This window comes from Anguilla anguilla, chromosome 13 (assembly GCF_013347855.1).
Source record: "Anguilla anguilla isolate fAngAng1 chromosome 13, fAngAng1.pri, whole genome shotgun sequence".
Lineage (NCBI taxonomy): Eukaryota > Metazoa > Chordata > Actinopteri > Anguilliformes > Anguillidae > Anguilla > Anguilla anguilla.
In genome coordinates this window covers 6,225,458-6,247,358 of record NC_049213.1, presented here as the reverse complement: position 1 = coordinate 6,247,358, position 21,901 = coordinate 6,225,458, and the positions used below count along the sequence as shown (strand labels likewise).

Here is a 21,901-nt window from a genome sequence, read left to right as displayed (position 1 = left end):
AACCAGAAGTTGGATTCGTACTATAGCAAGTGATGTCACATCCTGCGACTTGTAAAGCAGTTAGTTTGTCATCAGTCTTATGGGAGGAGCTAAAGAATACGCATGTTGGGGGTGGTGTGGTCAGGGCGCCATCTGCAGGCGGAGAGGGAGCGGTTTAGCTTGCATTGCAACCACAGGTGTGTGCGATTACAATTATTTGCTAATTGCATTCACCTTTGGTTGCAGTGCCAGCTAAACCGCTCCCTCTCCGCCTGCAGGCGGCGCCCTACCCACACCACCCCTCCACAATGCATTTCACTGGTTTCATGAAAGTTTGTATTTCAAAACTGAAAAGATTTTGCATATCAGGATATGTTGACAGACTACAGGGCTTCGAACGTGTCTCGGACATCGGATACATCTGGAACATTTCATGCAGCGTTAACAGGAAGTAGTGCTAACAGGAATGCTTACGCTGGCTGTTTCGCCCAGCTATTCTGCTTTCTGGCCTATAAGCACTATGTGATACAGTATCTTTCTTTCTGAAGCTCTTTTCAAGCACGGCGCTCAAAGCACTTTCCCGATAAAAGTAAAAAGCTGTAAGTGGATTAAACGGAAATAAAATCTAAGCCTAAGAAAGGAAGATGTGAAGAGTATCTAAGTGAGATTTACCATGACCAAAATGGGTAGAACTAAATGAAACAAGGCAGTAATAAAACGCTAGATGCAGATGTGAAAGGCTCTATTTTTGGTTCTTTTATTGGCAGTGAAGGAGAGGGCATCAGGTCTGTAGAGTTGGAATAATTCATTCACTGTTTAGTAGCCAGTACAGGACTGCAAGACTCTACAGATCAACCGAGGGTGAAAAATCTGGATATGATCTCAGTTTTGCCATGGCTCCTGCTGTGGCTTGAAAGTGCATAACGTGCTTTAATCAGCTGTCTACACACAAAAAAACCAAAACAAATTTCTGCTTGAGCCTTAGACTGCGTAGTGAAGTGGGTGACACCTCGATGCTTACATGCATTCAGATTAAATTGAAACCAAACCAAGTCACTTCTGAGACATTTTACACCAGATACGACGCTGAAATCAATGTTTGATTAATGTTGACGTTGATCCAGCGCTTAATATAAATTTCTGGCTTATAGAATTATGTGACCTGAATTCAACTTTCATTCAATGTGTATCTATTATGTCAAAAGCCTGCTTGTTCAACTGTCTGGTTATGCTTTCATCTTGTTTGAGTCTGTTCCCTCACCATTGTGATATATTTAGAATGTGCTTTGAATGTTATGTAAGAAAGGTAATACATACAGTTTGTGATTAATTGTGATTGTCAGGATTTTGTTGAGTTTACAGTGCCGTTTTACCACTGAGGTTCAAATACTGTATAAAATGTGTCAGAATTAAAGTGAATCTTCGACACCAGAGCAGATTGTAAGCATTAGTCTGTTACTAAATATATTGATGGGGCCTGCCAGTGTGTTCTGTCCGGGTCCTGAGATTTCTGCTGCAGCCCTTTCTGTAGATGTTGTGCAGCTGTTGTGCAGGGACACCACAGCTCTCCAGCAGCCAATGGGAGGGGCGCAGAGTGGACATGCCCCTAATGCTGCTAATGCTGCTAAGGCAAAAAGGTACAAAATCGCCTAAAAGACTCCTGAACCGATAGAGCACGTGCGGTCGAGCATCCTCGGTTATCCCGAAACCGCAAAGCTTAGAGAGCATATCAGGACATGTTGACAAACTACAGGGCTTTGAACTCGTCTCGGACATCAGATGCATCTGGAACAGCAAGCCTTAATGTTTCGGACAAATATAAATATAGGAGTGGCACTCCTAGGCTGTTGATGGAACTGTCGATCGGGTGGAGGAAAATTGTATATTGATTTTTCGCTGTGTAAGTCGCTCTGGATATGAGTGTCTGCTAAATGCGAGATGCAGATGCAGTTTCAGCAAACGCTCTTATCCACAGTGACTTACGACGCAGAACATAAGTGCATTTACTTAAGAGCAGCAGTCAGGGTCCCCTTCCCAGACCAGCGAGTGTGTGTGCGACGCCACTGAAACACTCATGCTAGTGAACTGTGTGAAAGTGAGGTTTAAAAATGTAGAAAATACTGCCTTTGTTGTGCTGAGTGAATCTTTCCCTACACACACGTGCGACTCACTTTCAAATAAAGAACAAAGTTTTTTTTTTCTTGTTTTACACAATGTATCAATGGCACTTTTGAAGGGGTTCATCTCACAACTTAAGTTTTTTTTTTTTTCCCCCGGTTCTGGTAGAATCTGTCTCATGCTTTGTAGTAAGCATTGGCATGATGAAGCGAACTGGGCGTTAAGGTGGGGGGAGCTGGGGGGGGGGGGGGGGGGAAGTCACAGGGCACATGCCGTAACAGGGCAGGGTGATGGTTTGTGTACACGCACAAGCTCCTGTAACAATGCTTTGTTGAAGGGAGGAAAATAAATAATCACACACAAGGAATGCTGATGGTTGGTCTGTCTTCGCATTTTACAGTTCAGTGTTTCAAATCTAAATTTATTTGCATGACACACAATACAAAGCATATACTGCGTTTCACTTCTGTACTTTTCATCTACATCCCCTTTTGTTCAGGATTCATCTGTAAATGAGAGCTTAACTCTCAGCATTATTTATTTACCCCCTTAAAATAAATAAAAACATCATTACACACTTAACAGTATACCCAGCCTAAATCCTCACTACATAAAAAAAAAACTCATGGACAACACACACAGGGATTCAGTTGGATTACTTAAAATTACTTTTACAATCTATTTTACTTTTATAATTGTATAAATTTTCATTCTAAATGGAAAAAAAGCTGGTAAGCATTATTTATAAAGCACCTGTCATGCATGGAAAATACAGCTTGAAGTGTTGTACGATATAGAAATGTTTAAAATAAATTAAATGGAAAAGATTATATAAGATATTAAAATAGATGTTAAAATAGATAAAATATACAGTATAATGTTCAGCACACCTGAAGGAAAAACAAAGAATATAAAATTAAAAGAATGGATGTAAATAGCTACAAACCCAACTCGGAAAAAGTTGGGACGGTATGGAAAATGCAAATAAAAAAATAAAGCAGTGATTTCTAAATTTACTTTGACTTGTATTTCATTGCAGACAGTATGAACACATACTTCATTTAATTTGTAAATATACATCCATTCCTGCCATTCAGGCCTGCAACACATTACAAAAAAAGTTGGGATGGGGGCAATTTAGGGCTAGTAGTGAGGTTAAATAATTAAATGATGATGTGATTTGAAACAGGTGATGTCAACAGTTGATTGTATCATGATTTGGTACAAAAGCAGCATCCAGGAAAGGCCTAGTCCTTTAGGACCAAAGATGGGCCGAAGCTCGCCAGTTTGCCAACAAATGCGTGAGAAAATTATTGAAATGTTTAAAAAAAAAAAATGTTCCTCAAAGAAAGATAGGAAGGGATTTTGATATTTCACCCTCTACAGTGCATAACATAACTAAAAGATTCAAGGAATCTGGAGGAATTTCAGTGCATAAGGGGCAAGGGCGCAAGCCTAAGCTGACTGACTGTGCTCTCCGATCCCTCAGACGGCACTGCATCAAGAACCGTCATTTATCTATAAGTGATATAACCACATGGGCTCAGGATTACTTTGGGAAATCTTTGTCAAGCACTACAATACGTAGTTACATCCACAAATGGCAGTTAAAACTTTACTGTGCCAAAAGGAAGCCTTATGTTAACTATGTCCAGAAGCGCCGTCGACTTCGCTGGGCTCGGAGGCATCTGGGATGGACCATCACGCAGTGGAAACGTGTATTGTGGTCAGATGAATCAGTATTTCCCAACTTTTTCTGATTTTGGGTTGTATGTTTTAACAATGAACTTTATTTTCTCTTCCTATTGTCTAAAACATTAATATACTGTCTGCATATTATCTTAGATACGAAGGTCATGTTTGCAAGTTATCTATGATATGAGTACAGAAATGTGCATTTTAATCTTTAATAAATACATAGCTTTGTTTGAGACAGGAAAAAGTGTTGGGTAAAGTAAAAAACCTTGCCATGGTCAGTGACCCCTTTTCTCTGGCTTTTACTGACTTTTGGTACAGTGTGTCCAAAAACAAACTCTTTCTCTTCCCTGCCAAGACAGATGAATGTTATGTAAGAAAGGAAATTCAGAACACACTTTATATTTATGGCTTTGGAAACATATTTCTTTCTTTACTCCAAGGTTTTCTACTTAACCCTTTTCTTTTTCCTGTCTTAAACTGAATCTTTGTTTTTATTAAAGATTCAAATGCACATTTTAAAAAAATTATTTGGCTGTTACGTTTTGTGGGGTGACATTTGTGAACTTTTTATTGGGGTCTCCCCTCTTTCCCAACGTGAGCGGGGAATTCTGCATCTTTTCCGGGAAGGGGAGGGGGCGGGGGCGGGGGCGGGGGAGGTTGGGGGAGGGAGAGGGAGGAGCACACGCCCAGAGTGTGCAACAGAGTGCGGGCGATCCAGCACCCTCGTTTATCACGAAACCGCAAAGCTTAAAGAGAGAATGCAGCGGCATCCATCGAACATGAGAATCTCCTTCACTACTGACCATTACATTACATTACATTACAGGCATTTGGAAGACGCTCTTATCCAGAGCGACGTACAACAAAGTGTATAACCATAACCAGGAACAAGTATGACGAAACCCCTAGAGAGAAGTACCGGTCCAAGTACAGGGAACAACCGCATAGTTCAACTTGGACCCTGATGGGACCCCTGACCAGCCAGCCTGATGTTTTTAATGCTGGTGGAATTTACCTGAAGCTTTGTAATGGAGATCATTCTGAGGTGGAACTTGTTATAGGGAAAAGAAGTACAAACAGTGAATGTATTGACAGAAAATTAACGGCAGACACGTAAGGGAAGCAGAAGAGATACGGTATTTCATACAATTGGCAATACAAATGGTGGTGAAACAATACTGGTAGAGCACAGTCTGCATTTTGAACACTGCAAGATGCAAGATTATATACAAGATATTTAAAAAATCTCTAAAACAGCTTTAAAACGGTAAAGTGCACACATTTAATAAAAATGAAGCACGACCGTACCATGGAGAAAAAAAAACCACACACTTTTTCAGACACTGATCAAGCAAATTTATTTATGCAGCATGGAGAGAACACGCACAGAAATAATTATGCATCTGCTCTGCCCCTGTCAGAACAGCTTTCAGACATTTATAGCCTCATACATAGTCACACCCATAACTGACATATTAAAGCAAAACATACCCTCTATGGGTATGGCTAATCCTTTAGTCTAATTCCATGATACCTCCTAGCAGCAAAGAACATTCTCACGCCATTTATAAAAAGAAATGAAATGCAGCAGGGTGCTGAACAGAGGTAGGGAATTCATTATAGGAAGTCGGTAGTAAAACATTTTTCTCAGCACACTTGATAGTTTGTGATTTGGCACGGAGGAAAAACAAAGATTCTAGACTCTTCCACAACAGTAGAGAGCTGCAGGACCAGGGACAGCGCCAGCCCCACTCACAGGAGAGCTGCAGCACCAGGGACAGCACAGGCCCCACTCACAGTAGAGCTGCAGGACCAGGGACAGCACCGCTCCACTCACAGGAGAGCTACAGGACCAGGGACAGCACCGGACCCACTCACAGGAGAGCTGCAGTACCAGGGACAGCACAGGCCCCACTCACAGGAGAGCTGCAGGACCAGGGACAGCACCGCTCCACTCACAGGAGAGCTGCAGGACCAGGGACAGCACAGGCCCCACTCACAAGAGAGCTGCAGGACCAGGGGCAGCACAGGCTCCACTCACAGGAGAGCTGCAGGACCAGGGACAGCACAGGCCCCACTCACAGGAGAGCTGCAGCACCAGGGACAGCACTGGTCCCACTCACAGTAGAGCTTCAGGACCAGGGACAGCACAGGCCCCACTCACAGGAGAGCTGCAGGACCAGGGACAGCACAGGCCCCACTCACAAGAGAGCTGCAGGACCAGGGACAGCACAGGCCCCACTCACAGGAGAGCTGCAGCACCAGGGACAGCACTGGTCCCACTCACAGTAGAGCTTCAGGACCAGGGACAGCACAGGTCCCACTCACAGGAGAGCTGCAGGACCAGGGACAGCACAGGCCCCACTCACAAGAGAGCTACAAGACCAGAGACAGCACAGGCCCCACTCACAGGAGAGCTTCAGGACCAGGGACAGCACTGCTCCACTCACATGAGAGCTGCAGGACCAGGGACAGCGCCAGCCCCACTCACAGGAGAGCTGCAGGACCAGGGAAATCACCGGCCCGACCCACAGGCTGGAAAGCAGGTGCAGCCTGTTACCTAATTGATCGGCAGCTCAGTCTTTGTCCTTAGGCCTATGGAGAGATGGTTGCAGGTATGTCTGCATGTGTGCACATATGCGTGTGTGTGTGTGTCTGTGGCTGTGTGTCTGTGTGTGTATCGTCTAGTGCTATAGACGTTACAAACTTTCTCCTGTGATGTGCATCTGATAGTTTAATGACTGCAAAGTTGAGAAAGTTGAAAACTTTATAAGGTACAGTATGAATACCCGGTAATGGGTAAATGGTCATTAACTCTGGTTAGTATTTAAACGAGCCCGAACTGACACATGAACATGAAACACCATTCAGTGTGTAACAAGTGTGCAAATGGCATAGAGGTGAACTCTGTTCAGAAAACTACAGAGAAGATTGTGCCTATACTGCAAAACTGTTTAAGTCTGAGGACTGATGATGGAGTTCAGCAAAAGTGAAAGTCAGGTGTCATAACAGAGTGAGTGGGGTGACTGAGAGTGGGGTAGCTGTGTAACCGAAAGGTCATAGGTTCGATTTCTGGGTAGGACATTGCCGTTGTACCCCTGAGCAAGGTACTTAACTTGAATTGCTTCAGTATATATCCAGCTGTATAAATGGATGTAAAATGCTATGTAACAGCTGTATAAATTGCTCTGGACAAGAGCGACTGCAAATAGCCTGTAATATAATAACAGTCACCATGTTTGTTTACACTCAACTCTTGCATTAGCAAAATTCACAAGATACTGAACATGGAGATTGCCTTTCTTGCTGACGAGCAATTTAATCTTGTGATTCTCTTTAAGTGCGGAAGCCGGTTCTGTGTGTCCCGTTCACGTGGGTAACGTGCCCCTTCCCCTCCCAGGCTGTGTGTGGACAGGTATGTGATGGCGACAGGGCAGAGGATGCTGGGAAATGTAGGATTGTGACATTTGTGAAGCGGATGAGAACAAGGGTGAACCACGCAGTGAGCAGAATCATACCTTGTTTATGTCAACATGTTTACAGCTCAACATGAATATCACAGGAGAAGCAACAGATCAGCATTTTTATAAAATTATGAGAACGCAGATGCCGTTGTTTGCAAAAATATTGCTTCAGCGAAAAGGCGACTAAGCAGTAAAATTGCTTACGGATGACTGAGGACATACCGAAATCAGGCTCTTATGGCCAGTAGTACTGCTGATTCTTCCCCTCTAATCAGGACTGATTCAGACCTGGGACACCAGGAGAGTTATATCTCTCCTGCTGAGGGATACAGAGACATTAAGCGATCAATTAACTATCAGGTAGAAAAGAAACCCAGCAGTACTACTGGCCACAAGGGCCAGATCTGAGTATTCCTGACTTTGCGTTTTCCAGTTGGTCCTCTGATATGGAAAATAGGCAGCAGTGTAGCATAGTGGGTAAGAAACTTGGCTTGTAACCAAAAGGTCAGAGGTTTGATTCCTGGGTAGGACACTGCTGTTGTACCCTTGAGCAAGGTACTTAACCTGCTTTGCTTCAGTATATATCCAGCTGTATAAATGGATGCAGTGTAAATGCTATGTATAAAGTTGTGTAAGTCGTTCTGGATAAGAGTGTCTGCTAAATGCCTGTAATGTAATGTAATGGAAAACCCCAGATTAGGTGATAATTGAAAAAGAGAAGCTGAATTTTCATCACCTATAAACTGAAAGCATTTGAAGTGAACCAGGAAATATCATTTTCAAATATTTTCCATTTACGCAGATACAATGTGTGAAAAAGAATTATCTACACCTAGCTTCACTTTTTTCTATATGTTATCAGTAGATGTACAGTGATCTATTATTCGCATTGCCTCTTTGTTTCAATTACCAAACAAAAAGAACACAATATACGCAATGCTTAATAACTTGATTGTAGATATTGTCATTGATGTATGCAGGGCTGATCTCCATGTTACGGCTATTTGAATTGCTCATAGTACCCAAGGTGTTGACTACGGTTGAATGTGTCAGGGAAAATCAGTCCCAGAGAAGCTTGAGAGTGTTACATTTGGGCCAGAGGAGAGATATGGGAAAGGAAGGATTCTAGTTATAATTCTGCATGATCATGTGACATTACAAATGAGCGTAAATACAATTAACATGTACTGCTCTGTGCTGCAATGTCAATACCAGGTAGTTATAATGTTTTTGAACTGGATTCTCAAGCTTCGTTTATTTTCGTAAGGCATTCCACAACCCATTTCCTTGGCCTGTTCCGTTTGGCCTCTCCACTGCTTTTCAGTGTTCCGTGCAGTGGACTAGGGGTGGCAGGTGATTCCCTACTAGAGAACATGGGTACAAGCAGACAAGAAGCCTGGACTTTGGCCTAAATCGAGCTCAACAGGAAGACAGCGGCCAGGAGTACAGGTGACCTTCTCTTGACCTTCTGAGCATTAATAATGAGATTAGGCTCTGAGAAATGAGTCACTTGTGACAAGGCTGGAAAATGAAAATAAAATATATATATGTATATATATATATATAACTTAAATAATTATTATCATTATTATTATTATTATTTATTTTTATTATAGCCCTTTTCATGCAATGCAAGTTTCACCTTTCAAAAGGTACTCAGACACAATTCAATTTCAGGGGAATTTACTAATAAAGATGACATAAAGATAACAAAGTGAAGTAAAATATGCAATCATAAAAAGAGACAAAATAAAAATAATATTAAATAAATTAAAAGCAAGTCTAAACTGATCTGTGCTTAAAAGAGATTGATTAAGTGTTTGTGCATTTGTAATGATCTCAGCGAAGTCTTTCATAGTTTTGAGCCTGTACAGTGAATATTTGACCTTAAAAGCTCAATTTCATCATTGAACCTTCTTTCATTTTCATTTATGTATGATTGGATTTTGCTCTCATATTTCTTATTTCTAATTTGTGCTGCTAATTTAATTGGCGGTGGTCCATCATATTTCATTGGGGTGGTACAGAAAGGTCTTTCATAGATCTCCATACCTGACTACTGATTTATGTGGGGGTGGTACAGAAAGGTCTTTTACAGAGCGCCATACCTGACTACTGCTCCTGAGCGCCCTTGCTGCACATCAAAACTCTCAATCTGGTGCCCTCCGGTTTGCCAAGGAACAAACAAGAGTCATATTCCTTCACTGGCAAAGTCACACACCCCCTGTTTATCCTCCATCTGTCTGTTTTTGACAGAAAGAGAGAGGACACACACTTCCTTATAGCAGAGCGATGTATTGTAATATGAAGTATCAGTAGCAGAATGTTTATACCACAGCATTATATTTTGTGATATACAGTTTCAGCAGTGGAATGTGTATACCGCATTGTTATATATTGTAACATAAAGTATCAGGAACAGGATCTGTTTATTACACTGTGATATATTCTGATATGCAGTATCTGCAGCAGAATGTGTATACCATATTGTTATATATTGTAATATACAGTATATGTAGCACAATAGCCATACAGCTGTTATGACACAGTGGGAGGGGTATATTGCAATATGTAGTACAGTGTCCAAAATAGAGTGTGTATTAGACATAACACTATGTGTTTTAGCTAAAGTCCTTGAAAAGTTTGTTAGTGAACAACTTAAAGAATTTTTAAACACAAACGGTATTTTATCACAACATCAGTCAGGCTTTAGAAAACAGCACGGCACAATAACCACTGCAATTAGTGGTTGAGTGGTGAATGACATTATTGAGGCACTGGACTGCAAAAAATACTGTGCAGCTCTTTTTATTGATTTGTCCAAGGCTTTTGACACAGTTGATCATGTCACCTTGATGGATAGGCTCTACAATATTGGCTTATCTGAGCATGCAGTAAGTTGGTTTTCAAATTACTTGTCAGCAAGAACACAGTGTGTCCAGTTTGCTGGGTCTTCCTCTTCTTTCCTCCCTGTTTCAAAAGGCGTGCCCCAGGGGTCCATACTAGGACCACTGCTGTTCTCTATATATGTAAATAATCTTTGTGATAATTTATCAAATGCTGCGTTCCATTTTTATGCAGATGATACAGTTATCTATTTCTCATCACCATCAGGAGTACAAACCCCTGGATTCTTGCAGTCTGCCTTTGATGTTCAGTCCCATTTAACTCAACGTAAGTTGGTATTAAATGCAGACAAATCCAAATTCATGCTATTTTCAAATGGCAAAGAGATAATATCTAATCTAACACCCCAAGATCTCAGATGCTCAAGGGGTTGAAATTGAAATGGTCACAACATATAAGTACTTAGGTATTATTATTGGTCAGAACTTGTCATTCAGGAAACACATTGAAAACCTTGTTTCCAAGCTGAAACTTAAGTTTCTTCTTTAGGAATAAATCCTGTTTCTCCCTCCAGGCAAAGAAACGCTTGATATCTGCAACTTTTTTACCTTTGTTGGACTACGGCAATCTGCTCTTTATGAATGCTCCTGACCAGTGCCTAAAGAAGTTGGATACTGTATACCACTGTGCTTTACGTTTTATTACTGGCTGTGGCAATCTTGTGCACCACTGTACTCTGTACGCTGCTACTAAGTGGCCATCTCTGTATGTCCGCAGACTTTCACATTGGTCGGCTTTTATATATAAATCTCTCCTTGGGCTGGTTCCTTCTTATCTGTGTAATTACATGTGTAAAAACCAAAATCAATATGGTCTGCATTCTCACGATATCCTGCAGATGTTGGTTCCAAGAGTTAGGACAGAATTAGGCAAAAAAGCTTTTAAATACACTGCCCCCTTTTCCTGGAATAAGGTACAGAAGGACCTGAAATTGTCAGAACTAATTACTATGGGGAAATTTAAGTCAATTTTAAAGGATCATGAAAATAGTACTCTTGGTCATTGTGATTGCTCCTAAATTTTAACTGAAATCGTTTTAGAAAATTGCACCTGTTTATGTCCTTGACCTTGTATTGCATTTTAATTGGATATTGTGTTCACTTATTTGTATTGTATGACAGTTGTATTTGTCTGTTTGTATTCTTGTGTTATTGTTGTAACAATGTTTATGCTGCTTTCTTGGCCAGGTCACTCTTGAAAAAGAGATTTTAATCTCAATGAGACTTTTACCTGGTTAAATAAAGGATATATATGTATGTATATTAGAGACCAGTGAGATGTCTTAAATAGCTCTAGAAAGGAGGGCTGTAGACACACACACTCTGATGAAAGCCTATTCAAATCTTCCAGAACTGCACACACCCTGTTCATTACTGAGGCTTCTGTGGATTCACAGACCACACCGGACAAACACTATTTAAAAAATCATTATTCCCTCTGCTGGCTGAATATTAAATAAGAGCGCGGTCATCTAGATGAGCAGTAATGAGTCTGGAGATTAACCCCAGCCGGAAACAGAACCCTCTGCAAGATGCTGCGTTTGTGTCTCCTTGCTGCTCTTCATCTCTCACAGGCCTTCGCGACTGCGAGAGCTCGGTGTCACCGTTAGACTGTGCTACAGTGCCCGCCTCACTGCGGAGAACCTGGAGGTGGTCCTGGAGGACCAGCTGGACCTCAAGGAGCACGCTGAGGCAGCTTCGTGATTCTGCAGATTCCTCCTGATGTTGATCGACCGTGCCTGGCTACATACTCCACCCAGCTAATCGTCCAGGCCACGGTAATCTGTCTGGATTACTAAATCTCCCTTCTCGCCTGCCAGCCTGTGCCAAGCCAGCTTCTACTATTCATCCAGAACGCTGCTACCTGACTTGTCTTAAACCTTCTAAAGTTCTCTCATGCCACCCCGGTTGCCGCCAGGATCAGTTTCAAAGTCCTGAGTCTGGCCTACGCTGCAGCCGACAGGACAGCCTCTTCCTACCTACAGGTCATACTTCAACCCAACAAGCCAGCACAACCACTTCCTGCAATCCAGGTGAATGGTTCTCGCTCGAGCCGACCACAGCGCTTCTCCACCCTAGCTTCCCGGTGGTGGAATAAACTCTTCATTCCTCCACAAACCGTTCAGTCAACGTATTTTCCACTGTTGAAGACACATCTCTTCAGACTCTACCTTGACTAACTCCAACCCTGCACTTTGCAGGGCTACCCCTAATCTAGTATAACTTAAATGTAGCATGTGTATCCTGATCTATCACTTTCAACTTACACTTGTATCTTCATTGTGATGTTGTAGCTGTTTATCATGTCTCTTATAACCATGCCTTACTTCTCGTTCATGACTTGCTATAACTTTACTGACTTAGCCAATGTCCACTGTGTAAACTAGACTTGATGTTCATGGCTATGGAGAACTGATACTTTACAAAACTTGTATCTTATCTGACCTGTGTTCTGTAGTTGTTCCAGCCACCTTTGGTAAGCAATTAATGTTCATCGCTTTGAACAAAGGCCTCTGCCAAATAAAATGTAAAGTAATGTTATCTATAATATGATTGTTTTTATCGACAATATAGAGACAAGTCTGATGAAGTGATAGAATATGTGTCTGCAATTATGACTTTGACAAAACTAGTAGCCTAAATGTGGACAAATTTAGAGTTGCCTTTGTTTTTTTGTGGAAAATTTAAGTGCTTGATACTAATTTTGTTTGCATATTCTCAATCCAACAGTTCAAGAAAATGTTCCACTATATGTTTAAGAAAAAATAAAGATTTCCGTTCTGTTAATTCTGTGGCAGGTGTCGCTGTATATATTGCGATATGCAGGGTAGCACTGTGTATTGTGATATACTGAGATATGCACTTTTTTCTGCGATTTATTTTCATTCATTTTAAATGTGTCAATTTGAGGCATCCTTTCCCTTTCAGGTTAACACAGTAGAGTTCACTCGGTGCATTCATAATTCATAATTTGTTAATAAATCCTGTATATTAATGATATGAGCTCAGCTGCACGGGGTAGACATGTTTGAGGAGGAGGGGGGTTCTTTTGTCTGCAGTGCTGCATTGATTGGTCTGTGGATTTCACATGACAAATCACGTCTCTCTGTTGATACTGGGAGTGTATGGCCCCTTCTGGGGTGCTTCTGACAGTGTGCGTCCAAAGAACTGAGCGTCTGGAAAGAGATGGTTTGCTGGTTCTGTTTCTGGTAAATATCAAACTGCTGGTGCTTGGTCGACAGAGCCAGGAAGCGATGCAGAGAGTGAGAGAGAAGGGACTGGGCTGAGGAGGGGCCGGGGAGGGGGAGGGGGGATTGGGGGGTGGAGGGCGGGGCAAGGAGGCACCAAGGGAATACAGAGATTGAGAGAGAGAGAGAGAGCATGTGTGTGTGTGCGTGTGAGAGAGAGAGAAAGAGAGAGAGGGAGAGGGGAAAGGAGGGGTTGCAGTCAATAATCGACAGAAACAGGGAGGTGATGTCACCTCTTCCCGCTAGCCAATCAGAGCGAGGGAAGAAGGGAGGAGACAGACTGTAAGAGGGTGTGTTTTTCTACCACACTGCAGCATCACTGAAGAAGGAACAATCTATTTATTGGAGAGATAGAAAAAAAAATCAGAGAGAGAAGGAGAGAAAGAAAAGGAGTGGAACAGGGAAGGGAAGGAACTAATCAAGGACCATCTTTTCCCCCCAGAAAAGGTAAGATAAGACTCCGCGCCTAGTACTGAGCATATAGGATGAGAGGGCTGCTGAAACAATGGCTAGCCTCCAGTCAGGGGGATGTCCCCTCCCAGGGTAGCAGGTGAGGGTAATGGAGGGAACACACCTAGTCTCGGTCGGAGAACGGGCCCAATCAGCCTGTGGGGGAAACACAGCGGGGGTAACATGAGTAACAATAATATTTACTGACCGGTATAATGGTCTTACAGCTTTTGTCTACAAATTACTGGTTTAGATGCTCACCGGTCTCGAACGGAATGAATTCAGTTTTTCAAAACAAATGCGGAAAATCAAGTCAGTAGATATGCAGTTTTTGGGTAATAAATAATATTATCTTGATAAATATAATGACCATTACTATTGTTATTTATGTTATTTTACTTATTTTATTACTGATGCTAATAGTTGTGTTATCTATAATAATATATTAATAACATTCATCTATATGAAATATGTTTTTTTCTATTAGAATAATAGTGAGTTATAATTATTACGCTATTGCTGTTTTTAGCAGCAACAACTACAACACTAATAATAATAATATTAATTATAATAATAATGAGTTATAATTATTGTTGCATTATTGCTTTTTACCAACAACAATAATGTTTGCATATATGTAAATATAGTATGTAATTATGTACAATATGTAGTATACAGGTACAATATAAGTGCTTAAGTATGTAAGCATGAAATGTATTGTGGGATGTGTATCAGTCGAGTGTGTGGAACATGCAACAGGGTGTTCTGTGTTACTATTATTTTAAATGTTTTTTTTTTGTTTTTATTTTTTGTTGTTGCATACATCCATAGTTTCTTTCATAAGGTGTACTTTTCTGCTGGTTATTAAAATGTACATATGCATATTCCGTCTCTGAAATATATCAGACGTTAACATTCATTTAAATGTGTTTTGTGGTTTTGACAGTGGGTTTATATTTGAGCTGAACTAAAATTCAGCCTCTTTATGGTTTGTCTGATACGTAGTGCGTGTCGCTGTTGGACTGTTTAGGATCACAGGATGATTTAGCACTGATGCTGAGATTAGTGCGCTGGTCATGTCTCTCAGTTCCCTTCTGCAGTTCTTATGGTCCATAGACCCACGTTACTGTGCACACCCTCACATCCGGCTTCACATCCTGCTCTCCCTTTCCAACGTTAAACTTCTCCACTCCATCCGCAGTCATTGCAGGCTCCATCCGCAGGGTCCATTTCCCATCATAATATGATATGGACGGGTGGGGGGGGGAGTAATCTTCTGAGTTTGAATGTAGATCTATGAACCAGAAAGGAATGAAGCCACAGAGGGGTAAAGAGAGAGGGGCAGGGATGGAGGGGCCAGAGGGGCATGTTCAGAGGGGCAGGGGGAGTGTTTAGAGGGGGAGGGGGCATGTTTAGAGGGGTGGGGGAAGTATTTACAGGGGCACAGACTGATTTGAGGGGTTGAGAAGGGAAACAGCCACAGCTGTGCTCATGGATACGTGGGGTGACCTAAAGCCACACCCACACACTGACCAACACCCAGTCCTATAGCCTCACCCACACACTGACCAACACCCACTCCTATAACCACGCCCACACACTTACCAACACCCACTCCTATAGCCACGCCCACACACTTACCAACACCCACTCCTATAGCCACGCCCACACACTTACCAACACCCACTCCTATAGCCACGCCCACACACTTACCAACACCCACTCCTATAGCCACGCCCACACACTTACCAACACCCACTCCTATAGCCACGCCCACACACTTACCAACACCCACTCCTATAGCCACGCCCACACACTTACCAACACCCACTCCTATAGCCACGCCCATACACTTACCAACACCCACTCCTATAGCCACGCCCACACACTTACCAACACCCACTCCTATAGCCACGCCCACACACTTACCAACACCCACTCCTATAGCCACGCCCACACACTTACCAACACCCACTCCTATAGCCACACTCACATACTTACCAACACCCACTCCTATAGCCACGCCCATACACTTACCAACACCCACTCCTATAGCCACGCCCACACACTTACCAACACCCACTCCTAAAGCCACGCCCACACACTTACCACACACACACCTAGAGCCACACCTGTACTCACACATACATACACACACACACACACACCACGCACACATCTCAAACAAATTATGTCCTTAAATATTATCTAAATATACATTCACTGAATTATTCTAATCAATGCATTATCCATAAGCAAATGATTATCTTGTATAAGCCATAAGGGCTGATGCTGCTGCTACATAATGTGTTTTGTGCACTCCCATACCTTTGAGCCATAATGGCTACATACTCATGCTTTCACTGTATAATGTGTTTTGTGCCCTCCCATAACTTTGAGCTGTAATGGCTGAGCTCTGATGCTGCCACTGTACTGTCTGTCCTGACCTTTCATTCAGGGTCTGCCCTTTCATTGTGAGTCAGCCTAAAGAGAGACCGAACAGGGATAATGTCATTGCTGTCTGGACCCACATCAACAGAATATATTGTTTTCTCATTGCATTGCGACTTGTGTTTGTTCTGGGAATAGCAGGCAGTTTAGTTATGCCAACAAAGCTTTAAGCTTAATTGACTGTACTGAAGACCTGAGGGGAGGGGTAGAGATTTAGGAGTAGTGTCCACAGTTTCAAATGCAAATTCGAATCCAAATGCCTCCCAGTAGCCTGCAGAAGGTCTGATAAATGGGCTAAGGAGGAGGCCCAGTCACAGGGCCAGAGAAACACCCACATGCTCTTATAGGATGGGAAATGTAGTCCAGTGATAGTGAGAAATATGATGCCATTATTATTGTCAAGGGCAGGTATTTGTGTGAGGCTTTCTTTGGAGAGTTTTTTTTTTCAGGATTTTTCACCCATTCACCATGTATTTGAACTTGAGTCTTAAACGTTTGCATTTGAGTTTAGAAAATCAGGCTGTTCAATAGCACTGCACACAGAATGGCTCAAAAGAAAAATCCTATGGAAGCTTTGCTTTTTGTTTTGACAGAAAAGCGCATCTCAGAGCAAAACACACAGATCTCATATGAGGGAGAGATAGATTTGGAGAGAGGAGAGCTGGAGAAGAAAGAAGATGCTGTAGGTGCAGGGTTAGCTTATGGTTAGCTTTCATTTTCCAGGTTTGTACCTCTCCTCTGTAAGCTTGGCCAATAGCACTGTATTTCATAGCCATAAACCCGTCCACTTCCAGGATGAAGCCAATAGTCCCGTAGAATCAGGAAAGGCAGGTAGAACATGGCGATTCCAGCATGCTATTTAGAAGTGGACAAACAGAGAGAGGAAGCTTGTGTCAATTCATCACACTTCCACCAATCGCCCGTCTGAGAATCTGTCCGGTGACTAAGCTGGTGTGGCTCACTGCAACAGGAAGTGCTGTTCCCAGGCAGTATGGCAAGAGAGCCATGGGATCTGAGCGGGTAACTGGCTGAAGTGAAGTGCGTGTGTACGAGCGATGCCAGGCTGGGAGGATTCAACCAAGAGAAAGAAAGAAAAGAAAAAAAGCAGAGAAAACAGAAAACAATAACACGAAACAGGCGTGACATTAATCGAGATGAAAAGAAGAAGAGACGCAGGGAAGAGGAACGGTCAGTGAGTCAGTCCTCGCCTTTCTGCTGTTTGACCCCGAACCCCCTCGCTGTCGTCTCCTTCCGTCCCTCTCCCACTCTCTCGGACAGAAAGAGGCCTTTGTCCGCGGAATCGGAAAGAATTCCCCTCTTCACCCTTCGGTTAAAGTATCTGTACTTGTCAGGCCAGCTACAGAATATACTGCTAAACTGAACTGGACAGAATTTCTTTTTTTTCAGAACACACTGCCGCTCATTGTGTTGGTGCGGGAAGCACAGCAGTGCAGTGATGTGTCAGTGTGGCTGCATTCACATGGGCATATTTTCATCATGCAATGGGCCAGAAGTCCTTGTTTTATAATGAGGTACATGGTGTACAAGTGTGTGTGTGTGTGTGTGTTGTTTATGTATCACACACAATCCAAAATGTAATCATTAAATATTTAGAAAAGTAACTGTAATTAAATTGTACATATTATTCTACAAGTACCCTGAGTATTTTTGTTACTACACTATATATGTATGTATATAAATATAAACAACGGTCCCTTTGCTCTTCCGTCTTTAATGCGTACTAAAGTGCTTTGATGCTTTTGAAAAAAATGTGAAAGGTGGCTTTCCCAGTTTGACGTGAGCCGGGAAAAGCAAACATGCATCCCAACAAGTTTTTTTTTTCCATAGCTTTTCATACGTCAGAGTCAAAGCTATGGAAAAATGCATCCGTATTCAAAGTTCACGATCTCAATCGACCTCTGGGATGTGAGCACCGCTGTCGCCTCGTTGCAAGTAGCTGACGGGTTTGAGTCCCGTGGCGAGGGCCTTTCCATGTGAAGTTTGCGCGTTCTCCCCGTGTCCCGTTGGGTTTCCTCCGGGTATTTCGGTTTCCTCCCGCAGTCCGAAGACGTGCCCGCTGGGCAAACTGGAAACCCTAAATAGCTCGGAGGAGTGATTGCGTGAGCAAAAGGCGTGTGGGCCCCTGCGGTGGATTGGTGACAGGGTGTCCATGGTGCATTCTTGCCTTTCACCCAAAGCCTGCTGGGATAGGCTCCAGACCACCCCGGGCGACCCTGGCCCACCAGGAGTAAGCAGTTTATGAAATGGACGGCTAGATGAATAAATCCACGTCTGATGGATGCAAAGTCCGCACGGCCAGCCGATAAGAGCGTGACCTTGGCGTGACTGTCGGTAGATCAGCTATCGCCCGCTGCTGCGGTAAGTGCCCTTCCAGACGGTCTGTGTTCGGGGACCGCAGGCACGAGCGTGTCACTGACATGGGCGCAGATGCTGATTGGGCCACACAGGCTTGTCTCCCGGGGGGTTTGCGGCGGGACGAAAAGAAGAGCAGCCATCGTAGCGCGTTCTCGTTAGCGCTGAGCCTCGCTGCGTGAAGTTCGCAAGTTCTCCCCGTGTGGGTATCCTCCCCACAGTCCAAAGACATGAAGGTAGACTCTAAATTCCCCCTAGGAATGAATGGTGTGTGTGCTCTGCGATTGGATTGGCAAGCTCTCCAGGGTGTATTCCTGCCTCTCACCCAATGCTTCCTGGGATAGGCTTCACCCCCCCCCCCCCCCCCCCCCCAAATGATCCTGGAATAAGTGGGTTACATAATGGATGGATTGGTGAATGTCTGCATTCTGACTCTATTCTCTCTAGCTGCCACCTCCACACTTGGGCGATGGTTTTGCTGAGAGAGGGGTGTGCAACATGGATTCCGACTTCACGTTTTATCCAGGGCTACTTACTTTATTCTTTTGAATACAATCCGTTTAAACAACCCAGATATTTTCCCTAAGCAGTTCAGTTAAGTACCTCACTTAAGGGTACAACCTGCTATGCCACACCTGGGAATTGAACCTGTAACCTTGGAGCTGTAGACCCACTTTCCTGACAATTATATTACACTATCACCCACTCTGCAGTTAAATCTGGTTTCTTGTTTCCCCAGGCCACAAACCCTCAAACTTGAATAAGGAAGGCGTTGTACGGTTGAATCATGTCCTGTAGGTAGGCGAGGGTCAGGACTTTGAACCTGACCTTGGCGGCGACTGGTAGCCAATGGAGTTACCTCAGAAGGGGAGTGACATGTGAGAACTTAGGAAGGTTGAAGACAATTCCAGCAGCAGCATTCTGAATCATCTGTAGTGACTGAATGACACAAGCTGGCAGGCTTGCATGGAAGGAGTTGCAGTGATCAAGACGGGTGGTCACCATAGCCTGGACGAGTAGCTGGGTGGAGTAAATGGTCAGGTGTGGTCGAATCCTCCTGATGTTGTACAGGAGAAATCTGCAGGACCGTGATGTTGTTGTGATGTGACTGCAGTCCAGCTGCTCATCCAGGCCCACCCCCAGGCTCTTTGCAGCGTGAGAGGCAGTCACTGTGGTTCCAAGAGAACAAATTGTTTAATCATATGCTGTTTAGAAGTAGTGTCTTGATCTTTATTTATTTATTTTTTTTTTTCCTGTTTTCCTGTTAAGGTTATGGTCCCGTACTGTAGATATTTAGATTAATCCCCTTTCTCTCAGTCATTAATATGCATGTTTTTTCTTTAACAGACTTAATGCAGAGGAAGCAGGGCTGCACATGTGTTTAATGGCAATAATCCTAATGAGGTTTTTTTTTCTGTTCTTAAACCAAATTTGCATATTGTGCACATTAAATGGCAATTTATTGCTTGACTGCCGCCATGTATTTTGCATAGTGAATTTTGCATTTAAACACAAATTAGGTTTTTTATCAGATTAGTACCGCTATTAGTAATCTTTAGAACAAGTTACAAGTCCATATGTCACACAGTTTTGGATAAGTGCAACAAAGAAACATAGTTAAAATGTGTCTAATTAATTTAGGTCGTGGTAGTCAAGTTCCTAAATGTAAACCGTGAAAATCCAAACTGCTGAATTTTTTGTTGTCTGTTACACACTGAACAAAGCACTGAACAAGATAATAAACTCCTAGCATGCACTGCAGAATACTTAGTACAGCATCTTGCAAAAGAGCATCGTGGTTTTGTTCAGTGGTTTTGCTTCAGACTTGCAAAGAGGCCAGAGTCAGATTCCTTTCCAAAAAAAGGTTTACTCCGCTGCAGACATACAGCGACGGCCAAGGAATCCTTCAGACGAGTTCAGCCATCGCACGGTCGCAGCAAACATCCACGTTCTGGCAGGGCATTTGTCATTGTCCCAGACATCCTCCATTAACTGGCATTACGGGAGACATCCGGTGATTCTGCAACCCCGGTTCTGAACCTTATCGAGTTATTTTCGGTCGTACGGTAGGGGTGGTGTCACAGCCACCCTGACCGGGCTGCCGTGCTAACAAAGACCACGGATGTGTGATGCGAACACGCTGCAGTGCACCGGGGCCAGGGGCAGATGGGGTACTCCCATGAGATTTTTACCCACAATGCCTTGCGAGTGTGGACATACGGTGCGATGTAAATCTGTGGCTCAGTTCAGTCTAAAAGAACCGGTGGCTGATGAAACAGTGGAGGATATGATGCATATCATAATATGATAAAATGCATATGATACATCTTATTGAATATTTAAGCAATATAATGCTCATTTACTATATTTATACTGTATATAATATAATTTTATTTTTTAATTAGCATTATATTGCTTAAATATTCTATGTGATGTAACATAAGCATATTTATTTATTATTGTAATTATATATTTGTGATTAAAAAGACCATATCAAAATTGTTCAATGTTTTAGCTTTACGCTTTAAAGATTGCTTTAGATTTATGTCTGAACCACATTTGACCCAACGGTACCTATCCATTTTGCACTGCAAATAGCATTTATTTCCACTATTTTTTTTATCAAGAGTTCAGCAAACAGAAAAAAATAACTGGCTAAAATGAGTTTGTGAGGGGAAAATAAAAGTGTAATGTTCGCGTTCACTTGTCAATGTTAAGGACAAATGTTGTTTGAACTCAGTCAATTTCCTCTCTGAAGCATATAGCATGCTCTCAGACACAGCTTGTCTCCCAGACTTCTGCATCGTTTATCGCTGAAAGGATGAAATGGTTCCCCTAAGAAGTAATAAACCTAGATGATGGCAGGGTCCTGATAATGAATGGCTATTGACACATTCAGACAATGTGGTTTATCTCACTACCCATGTCCAGTCTTCAGTCTGTCTTATCTCACTGGAATATGTCTCAATTACACACACAAACAGTACAGACATAGACAGTAAAATGTCCAGTGTTAATTCAACTCTAACAGTGTTAATTCAACTCTAAAAGATAAAGTTGAATTAACACTAGATATTTTACAGTGTACACATTATTGCACTGAGCTCAGTGTACACTTGCTCTCCCATGTAAAACAGAGATATATGAACCTCAATATATCGCCATTTCAAAACCAATCTCAATGCCATTTTGCTGGTGGACTACAATCGCTATT

General features: G+C 42.6%; 1 protein-coding gene across 2 annotated transcripts in view; it reads left to right on the top strand.

Moving 5' to 3' along the window:
- Nucleotides 1-13,581: 13,581 nt before the first annotated feature.
- The window catches only part of LOC118211460 (neural cell adhesion molecule L1-like), a 53,170-nt gene continuing 44,850 nt past the window's right edge, over nt 13,582-21,901 (top strand). Inside the window, exon 1 of one of the 2 annotated variants that reach the window (XM_035388678.1) lies at nt 13,582-13,860. The gene's annotated coding sequence lies outside the window, so the exon portion shown is untranslated. The remainder of the gene's footprint in view (nt 13,861-21,901) is intronic. The other variant, XM_035388677.1, reaches the window with a different exon arrangement.